Source organism: Erithacus rubecula (assembly GCF_903797595.1).
Source record: "Erithacus rubecula genome assembly, contig: scaffold_457_arrow_ctg1, whole genome shotgun sequence".
In the NCBI taxonomy this organism is placed as follows: domain Eukaryota; kingdom Metazoa; phylum Chordata; class Aves; order Passeriformes; family Muscicapidae; genus Erithacus; species Erithacus rubecula.
Window position 1 is genome coordinate 23,564 of NW_027635882.1, and position 16,764 is coordinate 40,327.

Sequence of the window (16,764 nt, forward strand, 5' to 3'; positions counted from 1 at the left end):
CCTTGGGAGCTATAGGGTCCATGCTGGGAAACAAATGCCCACACACTGGGAGGAACTGGGAGGAACTGAGATAAAACTGGGGGCAAGTGAACCACACTGAGGTAACTGGGAGTGCCTAGAAATGACTATGAGATGGTTCAGGGCAACTGGGATATACTGGGAGTATCTGAGACCATAGGGGTGGTGACTGAGACCTAAGTGGGAGCAAGTGGAAATGTGCTGGGGGGAAAACTGGGACCATGCTGGGGCAACTGGGGGAGAGTCTGAGTCAGTGGCGCTGTGCTGGCAAAGACTGGATTCATACTGGGATAGTACTGGGAGTGACTGGGACTGTGCTAGGAGAACTGGGAACATACTGGACCAAAGTGGTGTTGGAAAACATATCCGTTTAAAATTTTTTCTATAAGTTTAATCAAGGGGTTTTCTTTGCCTTTGCCCTAAATGTAATTTTCTTTCCAGGGCATTGCTGCATAAGGAGGGGCCAGATGAACTCAACACATCAACACACTGGAAGCAGCTGGAATGCTCAAGGGCCATCAGTGGCCACCAAGGAACATCCACCCCAGACTCTGCCTCTGGCACAGCTGCAGACATCTCTGAAAGGACTAATAAGAAAATGAGGGATGGAAGATCTAATTAACATCAGAAAGGAACAAATCCGGATCCAAAAGGAGACCAAATACTAGGAATTGAGTGTTTGCAAGTTGAGACCAATGAACACTGACCCAATTAATTTCTATGAGTACTGACTGGATAAAAGATCACAAAAATCTCCTAAAAATGAGAGTCATGGAATGATTCTCTCTGTACACATGGGTTATGTGTGGATGAGATGATTTCTGTGGTACATCCTGGCCACAACATCCTCCCCAGATAATAAAGTTATGCCATGACTCTCTAAAATTGTTGTTGAGTGCTTTGGTTTCTTTCTCTCATTTTCGGTGACCCTGGGAGGAACTGAGAGCAACTGGGACCGTGCTGGGGGCAAATTCCATCATAATGGGGAATGCCTGGGAGTGACAGGGCTCATCCTGGGAGTGCCGAGAAAACTGGAAGCACACGTGTGGAGCAACTGGGCTCACGCTGGGAGCAGCCACTGGCGGCACCGAGAGCCCCGAACCCCTTTCCCGGCCGTGCCGCCCCTCCAGCCCCAGCACCCCCCGCCAGGGTCCCGGCAATGCCAGGGGTCCCCCCCTCTCAGGCTCCCCGCTTTGCCCTTCTGGGGCTCTCCTCTCTCTGTGCTCCCGCTCAGGGAAGCCGCGCCTCTCCCGGGGCTCTCCCAAACCGCTGTCCCGCCACCGATCCCGCTGCTCCCGTGCGCTCCCCACGGGGCCCCGGCAGAGCTCGCAGGGCCCGGCCCGGGAAGCCCAACCCCCACCGAGGGGGGACCCGCATCCCCCCGCCCCCGCCGGGGCTCTGCCCACACCCACCAGCACCCCCAAAAACACCTCCCGGGGACCCCCCGATGTCCCCCCGAGGGGCATCTGCGCCCCTAGAGCCCGGCAAGATCCAAACATACCCCCGAAAACCTCCAAACCCAGGGACCCCACCCGGGATATTGGGGGCGAGCTCCCCCTCCCTGGGCACCTGCGGGATGGGGAGCGATGGTCCTGGGGGGGCTACGAGTTCAGGCAGCTCTGGGCTCGCGCTCAAATTGCTCCTTGTCTCCTCCTGCTTCTGCTGCCGCTGCGCCTCTTCCTCCCTCCCTCCTCCTCCTCCTCCCCCGTTCCAAACCCCGAACTGGGAGGGGATGGGTCAAGGGAAAGACGGGAACTGTGAGGGGAAAGGGGCGGGGTCAAGGGAAGGGCGGGAACTGTGAGGGGAAAGGGGCGGGGTCAAGGGAAGGGCAGGAACTGTGAGAGGAAAGGGGCGGGGTCAAGGGAAGGGCGGGTACTCTGAGGGGAAAGGGGCGGGGCCAAAGCACCAAGCAGTCCTAAAAGGATCTGGTTTGGCCTCAAATCACCAATAAAGGGCCTCAAATGCACACATTCACACAAAGGGGTCTAAAATCATGCAAATGGCCCTAACATCATCTAACAGGTCCTAAAATTGGTCTGAGAATTGATCAGGTTTAGCTTAGAAACAAAGATCCATAAATCCACCCTGTACCCTCACATGGTTTGGCATAAAATCAGCCAAATGGGCTTAAACTCTAACCAAATGGTCTAAAATTTTCAAAACTGATTAAAAACCAACACAACTGGCCCAAAATCACCCTTCAATCTCCCCGATGGCCGGAAAATCAGCCCTGAAAGTGCCCATTTTTTCCTAAAATCACCCAAATGAACTTAGACATACCCAAACTGGCCTGAAACCCCCCAAGGGAGCCAAAATCACTCTAAAATCAGAGCCCTGGGCCTCACAGGGTTCATGCCAGCTGTTCACTTCTTAATTTCAGCACCCAAAATCCCTCACCCTCCCCCCAAATTCCCATTTTTGGACACTGAATTCTCAAATATTCCCTTATGACATTCTACAAAGTTCCTCTAGAGAAACTAAACTTCCCATGTTTGACCAGTTTTTTTATAGAGATACCAAAAATCCCAAAAATCCTCTATGGGATCCTTCAAAATTTCATTTGAGGACCCCAACATTGCAAAAATTCTAATAGAAACTTTAAAATTCCCATGTTTGGATACAAAGTTAAAAAATAAACTTCCTGTTGCAGACGCCATAATTGTCAAAATTCTCAATATAGGCCCCGAAATTCCCTACAAACACAGCAAAATTCCCTTTACTTACCCCATAATTTCCTTATGAGAATAGCAAAATTTCCATGAGACCCCCAAATTCCCTTTAAGGACCATTCCCAAAAATTTTTTATAGGAACCACAAAATTCCTTAGAGGAACTACAAGAATTCCCTGGGGAGAGCCCAAATTTCCCAGAAATTCCCTTCAAGAAGGTCAAAATTCTCCTCTAGAGACCCTGAGTCCCCCCTGGCTGTTGCAGTGCTGAATGGGGTTTGGAGCCCGCTGGACATGTCTGTGTGTGTGTGTGTGCCCCAGCCAATAAACCATATTGAGCTGCTGTGTTTTGCTGGTCACTTATTGCTGCACATTTTGCTGTTAGTTCTCACATCCCTTTCACACACTCGCTGTCTTTGTGTATTTCTCAGTTTAGATCAGTGTTTACAGCAGGTGCACAGCATGAGAAAGGTTCGGGAGTTTTTCAATAACTTGTTTGAAACCCCCCAAGGACGCTGGAACATCAACTGTGCTAAATCGGGAGAGAAGACGTTGAAAACATCAAATACCAAGATTAGAAGATTCAAGATTGCAGGGGACAGTGAAGATTGTGAAGACCACCAATGACAGACTTTTGGGGGGTTGAAGGGGTGGATTCATATTCTAAAATTACTAATTGTAAAGTGTGTTCCCATGTGGGTGATTGTTCGGGGTTGAGTGTTTTTCTGTTGCTGTGTCAATTGAAAGAATTTTTCCCATTATCATGCCAATGGAGCTGGCCGGGTTACACCCAGGGTCCCTGATGGGTCCAGACAAAATGGGGTGGGTGGGGACGGCCCCGGAGGGGCCTCTGAGGCTTCCAGGAGGGCACTCGCGTTTCCGGTGAGCTGGGAGGAAGACACCCGGGATCGTTCAGCCACGCGGCTGAGCACAGCAGAGCCAGACCCTCTGCGATCACCTGCCCTGCATCTGCCCCGTTTCCAGCCTCCTGCCTCTGCGGACACAGCTGATCCCCCGGACACACACGGTGAGCGAGGAGCCGCCGCTCCAGCCCGTTCCCGCCCGAGACCGGCGTGGCCGCTGCCGCCCCTCCCCCCTCCCTCCTGCCTTCGTTCCCGTCTGCCCTCTGGCAAATCCGGGCTCTGGACTAAGCACGGAGACAGCGTGCTTGCATCTAAAGGGACTGACACCGAGTTATCTATTTCGTTCTGTTAGCAATTTTAACTGCTATTGTTTTCTGTTTGTATAGTTAGATATATTAGTAAAAGAGGTGTTATTCCCACCCCCCTTATCTCTGCCTCAGAGTCCTTGATTCAAACAGTCGTAATACTTGGGGGAGGGGAGTGGAACCAAAGTATCTATTCCAAAAAGGGAAACTTCTGCCCTTACTGGCAGACACCTGTCCTTTCAAACCAGGACAGATTTTGGCGCCCAGACGTGGGGCAGAGGACACTGAGTTGAGAGTTAACACAGGAATAACAGCTCTCTTAACTGGCAATATGTTGTCTGGCTTAATCTGGTTTGTGTTCCATGTGGTCACAGCCATCTCCCTCCCATTTGCAAGCCCTTTTTTGAATTTGGGCCCCCTCACCAAGGTTGCTGTGGCTATTGTCCGATTGGTTTGGTGGATTGATTATGTCAGGAATTCATGGGTTTTTAATTTTTTCTGGGAAGCGGTTGCATGGATCCGGAGCTATCGTACTCTAACTGCGTGTTTCTGGGGCTATTTCAGTAATGGTACTTACTGTGAGGTAACGAGTGCAAGGGAAATTTTTTCCCAACCCATCACCCAGTTTTTTGAGGCTACCCCACTGGTTCTCAAGGATTTCAGATCTGTTTTAATTGCCAGTGTTATTATACAGTGGCTGGTGTTGCTGATTGGCCTGTTTTACTTAGCATTCAGAAACAAGGGAATATTGGCTTGGACAACAACTCTGATACCTGCCCCAGGGACTAGGGATGATGCCCCACAGCCCACTGCAGAAATGAGCCATCCAGAGTGGGTGGGGGCTCTAGTGAAGGATATAGGCCAAATACTGAAAGAGCATAGCCAGATGATGAAGGAGTATTTTTCTCCAGCTGGTGAGAAACCCTCCCTCTGCCCTAAAGAGGGAGAGTCAGATGGTGCTGCAGTGGAACCCATAGATGTCGTATCTGTCCAGGTTCCAGCTGGATCACAGGAGCAGCCACAGCCAGCAGCAGTTGCTCCTGTGGAAACTAGGAAATCTAAGATTAAAACGAGGCACTTAGATAATGGGGATCAGCAAGGAGGGTCCTCACAACCAGCAAGGGAGCCAGAGGTTGAGATTGTCACCGAGTCCCTCTCATACGATAGTCTCTGTAACCTGCGTAAAGACATTGCTCGGCGGGGCCGTGAGCCCTTTACAACTTGGTTACTCCGGGTCTGGGACCTTACGGGAACAGGTGTTCAACTGGATGGAACTGAGGCCAGGAATTTGGGATCCTTGGCCCAGGATTCAGGTGTGGACCAGATATTCGTAAGGGAGCAAGGCCTCCTTTCCCTCTGGGACCGGCTTTTAATGAGTGTGAGAGAGAAGTTTTTACACAGAGAGAGAATGCAGGAGCACCACCGTAGGATGCGCTGGCAGACCCTTGAGGAAGGGATCCAGCAGCTGAGAGAGACAGCAGTATTAGAGGTACTCTTTGGGAGGGATGGACAGCATGACAATGACCCTGACAAGGTCAAGTGCACAGGGCAGATGTTATGGAATCTGGCAACCTTGGGTCCATCTCAATATACCACCTACATAGCAATGATTAATGCCGATAACAGTCCAGAGACAGTGTGTTCTGTTGCCAACAAACTCAGAAATTTCGAGAGCATGATGAATGGCCCAATGCAGGCTAATGTCTCTGCCGTGGCCAGGGACCTCCAACAGGTCCAAGATAGGATGAGGGATATGAGGGAGGAGATGATGGAGGAGATGAGGGAGGTGAGGGAGGAGGTGAGGAAGATCAGCGTAGCAGCAGTACGAGTCACAGGCCCCCAAGTCAGAGCTTCATGTCCCCCAGCTAGGGAGAGAGGGTACACCTCACGAGCTGACCTGTGGTTTTTCCTGCGAGACCATGGGGAAGACATGGGAAAATGGGATGGGAAACCCACTTCTGTCCTGGCAGCACGGGTGCGTCAGCTCAGGGAGGGAAATGCTAACCGAGGGAGCCGCACTAAAATGAAGGTAGCCTCAACCTCCCACAAGCAAGGTGCAGGGTATTACAGCAAGGAGGATGTTCTGTCAGATCCCCTGGAAGGAACCTCCACTATGTATGCCCAGGAAAGAAATAATAACCAGGGCTAGAGGGGCCCTGCCTCTAGCCAGGGAGAGGCATGGGATGACAGGATCTATTGGATAGTGTGGGTGCGATGGCCTGGCACGTCAAAGCCACAGAAACATAAAGTGTTAGTTGATACTGGTTCACAATGCACCCTGATACCATCAGAACATGTGGGGAAGGTACCTGTTTCCATTGTTGGGGTGACGGGGGGATCACAGGAATTCACTTTGCTGGAAGCTGAGATTAGCCTGACAGGGAAGGGGTGGCAGAAACATCCAATTGTAACTGGCCCAGGGGCACCGTGCATTCTAGGCATAGACTTCCTCAGGAACGGCTACTACAAAGACCCAAAGGGGTTCAAGTGGGCTTTTGGAATAGCTGCTGTAGAGACAGAGAGCATTAAGTAGTTGAACACCTTGCCTGGACTGTCAGAAAACCCCTCTGCAGTAGGACTCCTGAAAGTGACTGAACAACAGGTGCCAATTGCCACCATGACCGTGCACCGCTGGCAGTGCCGGACAAATCAAGATGCTGTGATCCCCATCCACAAAATGATCCGTGATCTAGAGAGCCAAGGGGTGGTCAGCAAGAGCCACTCACCCTTCAACAGTCCTATCTGGCCTGTGCAGAAATCTGATGGAGAATGGAGACTGACTGTGGACTATCGGGCATTGAATGAAGTGACTCCACCGCTGAGCGCTGCCGTGCCGGACATGCTGGAACTCCAGTACGAGCTGGAGTCCAAGGCAGCAAGGTGGTATGCCACCATTGACATTGCAAATGCATTCTTCTCCATTCCTTTGGCAGCAGAGTGCAGGCCTCAGTTTGCTTTCACCTGGAGGGGCGTGCAGTACACCTGGAACCGACTGCCCCAGGGGTGGAAGCACAGCCCCACCATCTGCCATGGACTGATCCAGGCTGCACTGGAGAAGGGTGAGGCTCCAGAACATTTGCAGTACATCGATGACATCATTGTGTGGGGGAACACAGCAATGGAGGTGTTTGAGAAAGGAGAGAAGATCATCCAGATTTTACTGGGAGCCGGTTTCGCCATTAAAAAGAGCAAAGTCAAAGGACCTGCCCGAGAGATCCAGTTCCTGGGAGTGAAGTGGCAGGATGGACGGCGCCAGATCCCCACTGAAATCATCAATAAGATCACTGCAATGTCCCCACCAACAAGCAAGAAGGAGACACAAGCTTTTCTAGGTGCTATCGGCTTTTGGAGAATGCACGTCCCTGAGTACAGCCAGATTGTGAGCCCTCTCTACCAGGTCACTCGCAAGAAGAACTATTTCCATTGGGGCCCTGAACAACAGCAAGCTTTTGCCCAGATCAAACAGGAAATCGCTCATGCAGTGGCCCTTGGCCCAGTCAGGACAGACCAGAGGTAAAGAATGTGCTCTACTCTGCAGCTGGGAACCATGGTCTGTCCTGGAGCCTTTGGCAGAAGGTGCCTGGTGAGACCCGAGGCCGACCCCTGGGATTCTGGAGCAGAAGCTACAAAGGATCTGAAGCCAACTACACTCCCACAGAGAAGGAAATCTTGGCTGCCTATGAGGGAGTTCAAGCTGCCTCAGAGGTGATTGGCACAGAAGCACAACTTCTCCTGGCACCCCGACTGCCAGTGCTGGGGTGGATGTTCAAAGGAAAGGTTCCCTCTACTCACCACGCCACCGACGCCACATGGAGCAAGTGGATTGCCCTCATCACGCAGCGCGCCCGTATTGGTAACCCGAATCGCCCTGGGATTTTGGAGATAATTACGAACTGGACAGAAGGTGAAGATTTTGGTCTCGCTGATGAAGAGGAGCAGAAGCAAGTGACCCGGGCTGAAGAAGCTCCACGGTACAACCAGCTGCCAGCAGATGAAACACGCTACGCCCTTTTCACCGACGGTTCCTGCCGCATTGTGGGGATGAACCGGAAGTGGAAAGCTGCCGTATGGAGCCCCACACGACAGGTTGCACAAGCTACCGAAGGAGAAGGTGGATCGAGTCAACTTGCTGAACTCAAAGCTGTTCAGCTGGCCTTGGACATTGCTGAGAGAGAGAAATGGCCAAAGCTCTACCTTTACACTGATTCGTGGATGGTAGCCAATGCTCTGTGGGGTTGGCTGGAAAGGTGGAAAAAGGCTGACTGGCAACGTAGAGGAAAACCAATCTGGGCTGCTGATGAGTGGAAAGACATTGCCACTCGGGTAGAGAAGCTCCCCGTGAAAGTCCGTCATGTGGATGCCCATGTTCCCAAGAGTCGGGCTAATGAAGAACACAGGCACAACAAGCAGGTAGATCAGGCTGCACAGATAGAGGTCTCAAAGATAGACTTAGATTGGGAACACAAGGGAGAACTGTTCCTGGCTCGATGGGCCCACGATGCCTCAGGCCATCAGGGCAGAGACGCCACCTATAAGTGGGCACGAGACCGAGGGGTGGATCTAACCATGGACAGCATCTCTCAGGTTATTCATGACTGTAACACGTGCGCTGCCATCAAACAGGCCAAGCGGGTGAAGCCCCTCTGGTATGGGGGGCGATGGTCCAAATATAAGTATGGAGAGGCCTGGCAGATTGACTATATCACACTGCCTCAGACCCGCCAGGGCAAGCGCTACGTGCTGACCATGGTAGAAGCCACCACTGGATGGTTGGAGACCTACGCTGTGCCCCACGCCACTGCTCGGAGCACCATCCTGGGCCTGGAAAAACAAGTCCTCTGGAGGCATGGTACCCCTGAAAGAATTGAGTCAGACAATGGGACTCATTTCAAAAATAGCCTTATAAACACCTGGGCTAAAGAACATGGCATCGAGTGGGTGTACCATATTCCCTACCATGCACCAGCGGCTGGGAAAGTCGAACGGTGCAGTGGTCTGCTTAAGACCACCTTAAAGGCACTTGGTGGGGGGACTTTCAAGAACTGGGAGATCAATCTACCAAAGGTCACATGGTTAGTGAATAGCCTAGGTTCCACTAACCGAGCAGGCCCTGCCCAGTCAGAGCCCTTGGGAGCAGCAGATGGAGATAAGGTTCCAGTGGTACACCTGAGAGGCATGTTAGGGAAAACTGGGTGAACTCTGCTTCCAGCAAAGACAATCCTGTTCGTGGGGTGGTTTTCGCTCAAGGACCAGGTTGCACTTGGTGGGTGATGCAAAAGGATGGAGAGACCCGATGCATACCCCAAGGGGACCTTGTTCTAGGGTGAACTATATATGATACTGTGCCTGTAACTACATGTATGTATATAATTTAAAGATTTCAATATGATGTAGCATGTTGGCATGGAAAAAATTCGGGGTGGATAATGTTGGGGGTAGAGTGCTTTTCTGTTACTGTGTCAATTGAAAGAATTTTTCCCATTATCATGCCAATGGAGCTGGCCGGGCTACACCCAGGGTCCCTGATGGGTCCAGACAAAAGGGGGTGGGTGGGGACGGCCCCCAGAGGGGCCTCTGAGGCTTCCGGGAGGGCACTCGCGTTTCCGGCGAGCGGGGAGGAGGACGCCTGGGATGGTTCAGCCACGCGGCCGAGCACAGCAGAGCCAGACCCTCTGCGATCACCTGCCCTGCATCTGCCCCGTTCCAGCCTCCTGCCTCTGCGAACACAGCTGATCCCCCGGACACACACGGTGAGCGAGGAGCCGCCGCCCTCGGTGAGGGTGAGCCCGTTCCCGCCCGAGACCGGCGTGGCCGCTGCTGCCCCTCCCCCCTCCCTCCTGCCTTCGTTCCCGTCTGCCCTCTGGCAAATCTGGGCTCTGGACTAAGTACAGAGACAGCGTGCTTGCATCTAAAGGGACTGACACCGAGTTATCTATTTTGTTCTGTTAGCAATTTTAACTGTTATTGTTTTCTGTTTGTATAGTTAGATATATTAGTAAAAGAGCTGTTATTCCCACCCCCCCTTATCTCTGCCTCAGAGTCCTTGATTCCAACAATCATAATACTTGGGGGAGGGGAGTGGAACCAAAGTCTCTATTCCAAAGGGAAACTTCTGCCCCAACTGGCAGACACCTGTCCTTTCAAACCAGGACACCTTGATTCTCCAGCTGGGAAGAAATTGTTTTTTCTGAATCCCCTGTGAAGAGAATTTATTAACACCTAACATGAAATTTCAGAGTTAGACACAGAAGAGATTCTGAAAAATATATATCTGATTTCCTCAGCTTCCCAGGTTTCAGGCAGTTAATTTGAGCAGTTTCATGAGTGCTGTCAAAGTGAAAAGATTGAAATTAAATAACAAAGAAAGCATTTTTCTAGTTTTTCTGCCTGCAGCACATACAGTATCCAGAGTTTCTGACTGAAGTGTTCCTTAATTAAATATGAGAATAGAGGGAAGACCAGAACTGTGGGGATCCACCTGCTGAGTTTATTCTTTTTTGCCTATTTAGCATTAAGAAACTGCTTAACTATATAGTAGCCATTACATTATATTTTATATCAGGTTATATAGGTATAAAAAAGCTGTGATTAAGGTTATATAGGTATCAGATTATATAGATGTTACAAGTACGCATTATATTATTGGCTTTTTGCAAATGTTAAAATAAACCTGGCCATTATAACCTTTTGCTTTATTCTTTGTCTCTTACTGCCTCTTATTGAACTCCTTAAAATCTCCCAGGAAAGCGAACCTCGTTTTTCACATAGGGAAGCGATTTACAACACGGGAGGTCACAGGAGGACGGGGCTCCCCCCACTTATTCCCTGTACAGATGGGACACCCCCCTTTCCCCTCAGACCTCTCCGGCTTCCCCAGCGATGGCCAAGGTCCCTTTGTGACCTTTGGCTGGCGACTGCGGCGACATCCCGGCCCCTCGGGCAGCCTCGAGAGCTCTACGGGCGACAAGGAAGCCCCGAGACCTCGCCAACACCCCGCGGCCTGCGCTCCCTCCGGGGGCGCCATATCTGAGGGGCCGCGACTCCCGCCCGACTGCGCCTGCGCGGCAGCAGCTCCCGCCAGGCGGCGCCTCCACCTGGCGCTGAGGGGCGGCAGCTCCCGCCCGACTGCCCGCCCTGAGTGCCATAACCGCCCTGAGTGCCATAACCGCCCTGAGTGCCATAACCGCCATAACCGCCCTCAGCGCCATAACCGCCCTCGGTGCCATAACCGCCCTCAGCGCCCTCAATGCCATAACCGCCCTCGGTGCCATAACCACCCTCAGTGCCATAACCGCCATAACCGCCCTCAGCGCCATAACCGCCCTCAGCGCCCTCAGTGCCATAGCCGCCCTCAGTGCCATAGCCGCCCTCGGTGCCATAACCGCCCTCAGCGCCCTCAGTGCCATAACCGCCCTCAGTGCCCTCAGTGCCATAAAGGCCCTCAGTGCCATAACCGCCCTCAGTGCCCTCAGTGCTATAACCGCCCTCAGCGTCCTCAATGCCATAACCGCCCTCAGTGCCCTCAGTGCCCTCAGCCCCCTCAGTGCCATAACCACCCTCAGCACCATAACTGCCCTTAGTGCCATAACCGCCCTCAGTGCCCTCAGTGCCATAACTGCCCTCAGTGCACGCCCTCAGTGCCCGCAGTGCCCGCCCTCAGCGCCATAATCGCCCTCAGCGCCATAACCGCCCTCAGTGCCCTCAGTGCCCACCCTCAGCGCCATAACCGCCCTCAGTGCTCTCAGTGCCCTCAGTGCCCGCCCTCAGTGCCCTCAGCGCTCTCAATGCCATAACCGCCTTCAGCGCCCTCAGTGCCATAACCGCCCTCAGTGCCATAACCGCCCTCAGCGCCCTCAGTGCCATAACTGCCCTCAGCTCCCTCAGCTCCCTCCCGCCCTCAGCGCCCGCCCAGAGCTGCGGCGCTGGGAGCCGCCTGCCCATCCTTTTGTTGCCGCCATGGAGAAGGAAAGCCGGTTTAAATTGTTCATTCCGCCGCGCCTGAGCGCTGGGCAATGGCCTGTGGGCAGATCCCAGGTGAGGCGCTGGGGACGCTTCCCCACCCCCCCTCAGATACTTCACTAGCGTTGATATCTTGCTCTCATCAGATCAAGTGTGCTGTGAAAATTCTGTCCCCGCACTGAGTTATGGGAATTCAACAAGTTATTTTTTTTCATGCCGAAGCTCCTTGTGAAATAAGTTGAGACTCAAACGGGATATTCTGACAGCAGATGAGTTACTCTGTTTAGAGGACAAACTTCAGTGACTTAAAAACCTTGTAAAAGGATATTTTCTTGCTGAAACATAATCAGATATGGTTTTGAACTGCCCTTGGAAGTAAAGCAAAAAAGAAATGTCAACTACTGGTCTTCAAAAAAGTAATTGAACTTCTTGGGTTTTTTACCATGCACCAGTGCACAGACAGGCAGGAGCTGCAGAGTTCCCTGCATTGAAAGCTTCCCCTTTGGCCACAGTCAAAAATAATAATAATAAAGCAAACTGTGAAAAACCAACAGTTCCATAAACCACGGTGAAGTAAAAGCAAGCAAGTTCCAAAGCCATCACCAAAACCTTGGGCTTTGAAATTGTAGGCAGCTGATTTATTAATGAAAAAAATTATTTTCACATAATCTGTAGGGTTTGTTTTTTTCTTTTTTTTCCTGGATTTTATCCTTCTTTACAAATCTACCCATAAGAAACTGATTTTTAAATTTGTGCAGGGTTTTAACAAGTGCTCAGATGATGATTTTAAATTGCCATTCGATGTGTCCAACCGTGGCGAAATCACTGATTTAGGTAAGACTAAAATATCAGCTGTGCACATTCTTTACATTTTTTTTACATTGTCGAGTTTTAATTTTTTTGGAGTAGTCTTGCAGTTTCATAATGATGTTAAATAGTTTCACTGTTACTTTTTTTTTAGAAATACATTGATCAAAAATCTCTTGATATTTCAGATATATTTTCACAGCAAGTGAAGCCTTGCTCTGAAGTACATGAAGAGGTCAGCTAAGTATCAACTGTGCATTTCTTATTTCTTGGGGTCTTTGAATTTGTTAATTCAAATTGTCAAATAGTGCCTAAAGCATTATTCAGTAGATATTTCAGGCTAAAGGAAGTAGTCAAAAGGGAATCATGTTTTCTGTCTCCTGCTTAAAGCTGAATCACTTAGAAGAGATATTTGTGATTTAGTGATTATGCCTGGAGACAAATCTTTAATAATTAAAATATTGTAATGTTGTTTGTTGTTATTGCTGTTTTTTCTTTCTTTGAAGTGCCTGTGAAGCCTGAGTTTTAATTAGAGTAAGATTTAAACACTTAAGTGTCCCTGTGGAACTGGCTCTGAATATTCTATTGAGGGGCAGCAGTGTTGAAGTCAGAATATTCTTTGGAAAACTGAAGTAGATGATCCCATTTACCCTTCCTGGCTTTGTGTTATCTGTAAAACAGTGAATTTAGTGGTTTCCTCAGGCACTGGATATTTCTGCTTTAGCACAACTCATTTTTTTGTAAAAGCTTCTCTACTTTGCAGCTACAAAACACTGTTTACAACCACAAAATGAAACATATTTCCTGTGTTCCCCCTGCTGATTTTCATATCCCTGATGAGCAGACTTCTTTTAATCCTAGCAGCTGTTAAAGTACCATCAGGACTGCACCAAGGTGCTGCAGTTTTAATTTCTTTAAAACCATCTTTTGGCTGATACCTGAAGGCAGGTTGGAGAATTTCATTGTGTGTGGTCTGTATCCACAGAGTGGATGCACAAATATTTAAACTTTGGCTCCTGATCATGTATAAGCTCATATCACCATCTGTGGAAAATATTACTCCTGATGCTTCTAAGGGATAAATATATTAATTACAACAGTATTAATTAGATAGCATTTGAGATTAAATTGTGGAACCCATTTTAATAGAATACAGAAACAAGGATTGACTCGTTCTCAAAACTCTACAAAGAGGCTGAGAAGATCAAGGAGTGGAAAGTGACTGTGGAATCAGAACTAAAGCAGAAAGAAAGAGAACACCAAGAAGATAAAAAGATTATTGAAGCACAGAATAAAACCATTCAAGATCTGCAGGCCAGTGTTTTATATATACATTGAATAGATGAAGTGGAGTGCTTCCTGATTTAGTATGATAATATTATTAGTACAATTAAATATTAAAGAATGTTGCAGTTTGGTTTGTGCCTTGAGAAAATGATTATTTTGAGAAGGTGTGTGCACCTGTCCTGTCTGAGTGTGTGCATGAAGCATTTACCTGGGTCTCAGTTGCTGGTTAATTAATGTTTATTAATTACTCTGCCTTTCATGCAAAAGATGATGAAATGAAAAAAGATGGAAAAAAAAAGATTACATGCTGAGTAGCATGTAATGCCAGTTAAATGGACTTCTGTCTACTGATAGCCAAAATTACTTTTTCATGTTGATTTGAGAAGTCAAAGTGTATTTCTAATGTATTTTTCAATAACAGTGTCTTTTTGCATTTGTTCCCTATGACATTAGTTAAAAAATGATAAACTCTATTTGCAACTGGAAGATGCATTATGTGAATGTGAAGATCTCTTGAAAGAGTAAGTAATGAAACCACAGAGATGGTTTTGTGCAGTTTTCATGTTTCATATAACAGATTGTGAAGGTCATTGTTACCCTTTAGGTACTTAGTATCAAATATTTCTGTATTATATAAATACATTGAAGTATATATTTATATTTAGTATAAAATACTAAATGTGCACTCCTGTGGAAACATATTTTTCCCTCCTTTAGAACCACTGCTTCCAGGCATCTGTGTAATCTGCTCAAGGAAACCTGCACTCACTTCACAGAGAAAACCAGCAAATGTAAATATTTTTTTCTTTTTGATTTATGAGAGCAAATGTTCTTCTAGCTTGCTCTAAATTCACAAACAGAAAGAAGTTCTCATGCTGTGTTCTCCTGTTGAGATTGGCTGCATGTGACTCTTAAAATGAGAAGTGAATTTTAAGTGGCTCACAAAACTAGAACAAGTCAATAAAGTTTAAATTCTTGAGGTTTTTAAAACATGTTCTTGATTGGGAATTTTACTTTATATGCAATGTAGAATTGTTATTGTAATCATTAAAATTTTACTAACTTGATCCTGGATATTTAAGAAGTGTCTTATTTCTTTTTAGCCTCATTTCTAGAAACACTTGTATATAGATGTACTGTTCATTTTTAATAGCTATATTTTCATACTGTTCTCTTCCATAATTGTTTTCTTAAGGAAAAATAGTATCAATTACAAAAGTGAAAGGAAAGAAGGAAAATAAGGGCATGGAGTGTTGTTTTTTATAATGACAGTTTATAATTTTATAATGACAGTTCTGTGGCCACAGGTATCTGTTGATAGGAAGAAATGCAGTGCTAAACCCTACATTACACTTTATCAAATGCTAACAGTTTTGACAATTATTGTTCAACAACATTAATGCTATAAAAATTAATATGGTTACATAAATTTATCCTCAAAATGACACTTTTTACAGAGAAAATTATATTGGGAAGGAAATTTCCAAGCTGAGATTGCTTTATATTTCAATGAAAGGCACATTTTCCCTAGATTTTTGGCACCATATTTCATAATGACTTATTTAATAAGAAATGAGCTGATAACTCCTTTTTTAATTCATTATGCTAATTAAGCATAATGACTTGGACAGCTGGCATTCTTTAAAAAAAAATCAAAAAATTCTTGCTTTGATAGATGAACAGGAAAGAGAAGAAACAAGAGAATTGTATGAGGAACTTCATGGCAACATAGAAGTGAGTGACATAATCTTGCTAAAAGCAATGTGAGTTGAGTGGACATACTGAGCTGAGGGACATGTTTATGCTGAGATAATTTTATATCCATGTCATGTGTGATGCAGAAAATCAGGTTTTCAGTCCCTTTTCAAGAATTATTTTTGTTTTATGTAGATCCATGTGATATGTGCTTGGTGCTGGGTGAACTCCTGTCTTCTTTTTGGACTCTGTTTCACTTACCTGGTGATTTCTCACAATGGCTGAGGTTGGCAGCAGCCCCTGGGGAACTTCCAGTGTCCAATACTGAGCTTCAAATATCAAATTTTGTTTTTAGAGAATGACACTGGCATTTGAAGGCCTTCGTGTGCAGGCAGAGGAGGACAGATTGGAAATGAGTTTCAAATATGAGAATTCTGTTTGTTGTTGTGTTTTTATGCTGCTCATAAGGCTCAACACTTTTGCACTTCACAGCTTCTATTAGCACACAGCACAGGCAGTGTCAGACAAATGGGAACTGCTGGAAGGGTGAGCAGCTCACACTGGGACACTGGGACCCTCTTCTGTTCATGCTGGCTGCATTCACTGCCTGCCCCCTTCTATTCTTATTTCTCTGGGCCAAATTTGCAACTTTATTTTTCAAATAGTCACTCAAAGTCCAAGTTTTGTCTGTGAAGTACAGTCTAGAGATCACTATTTATTTCATGTATTTAATTAATTACATGATAATGCATAATGCTACATAAACTTCAGCTAAATGCCTCTCTCTGTATGTTCCTGTTTCATTTTCACATGCTCTTTTCTGTCAGTTTCTTACAACAAACACGGAGTAATGGACTAATTCTGTGGAAAGCTGGCAAAACAATTATATTTAATTATAAAATCAAACATTGCCTCAACAATTACTCTTGGGAAACAAAATGTATAGCTGTACAATTGCAAGCAATCTTAAACTGGAAGTTGTATTGAACTTGGAGTATATTTCAGCTAGAATGTTAACTTTGGATATCACTGTATCTCAAAAGTAAAAGAAGAAGCAGAAAAAGTGGACAAGCTTGAAAAAGAATACAAACTGGAAGTCAGTCAGAAGGAAAAGCAGGTTTGCTCAGTTTTACCATCTAATATGTGATACAACTTTATTTGT

General features: G+C 47.3%; 2 long non-coding RNA genes across 2 annotated transcripts; both read left to right on the forward strand.

Moving 5' to 3' along the window:
• Positions 1 to 11,755: 11,755 nt before the first annotated feature.
• On the forward strand, positions 11,756 to 14,067 carry LOC306816242. The gene is made up of 4 exons (XR_013777606.1): positions 11,756 to 11,888; positions 12,572 to 12,647; positions 12,809 to 12,855; positions 13,770 to 14,067. It is a non-coding gene; the product is annotated as an uncharacterized lncRNA (long non-coding RNA).
• Positions 14,068 to 14,250: 183 nt separating this feature from the next.
• LOC306816243 lies at positions 14,251 to 16,026 on the forward strand. The gene is made up of 4 exons (XR_013777607.1): positions 14,251 to 14,428; positions 14,625 to 14,698; positions 15,583 to 15,641; positions 15,958 to 16,026. It is a non-coding gene; the product is annotated as an uncharacterized lncRNA (long non-coding RNA).
• Positions 16,027 to 16,764: the final 738 nt, after the last annotated feature.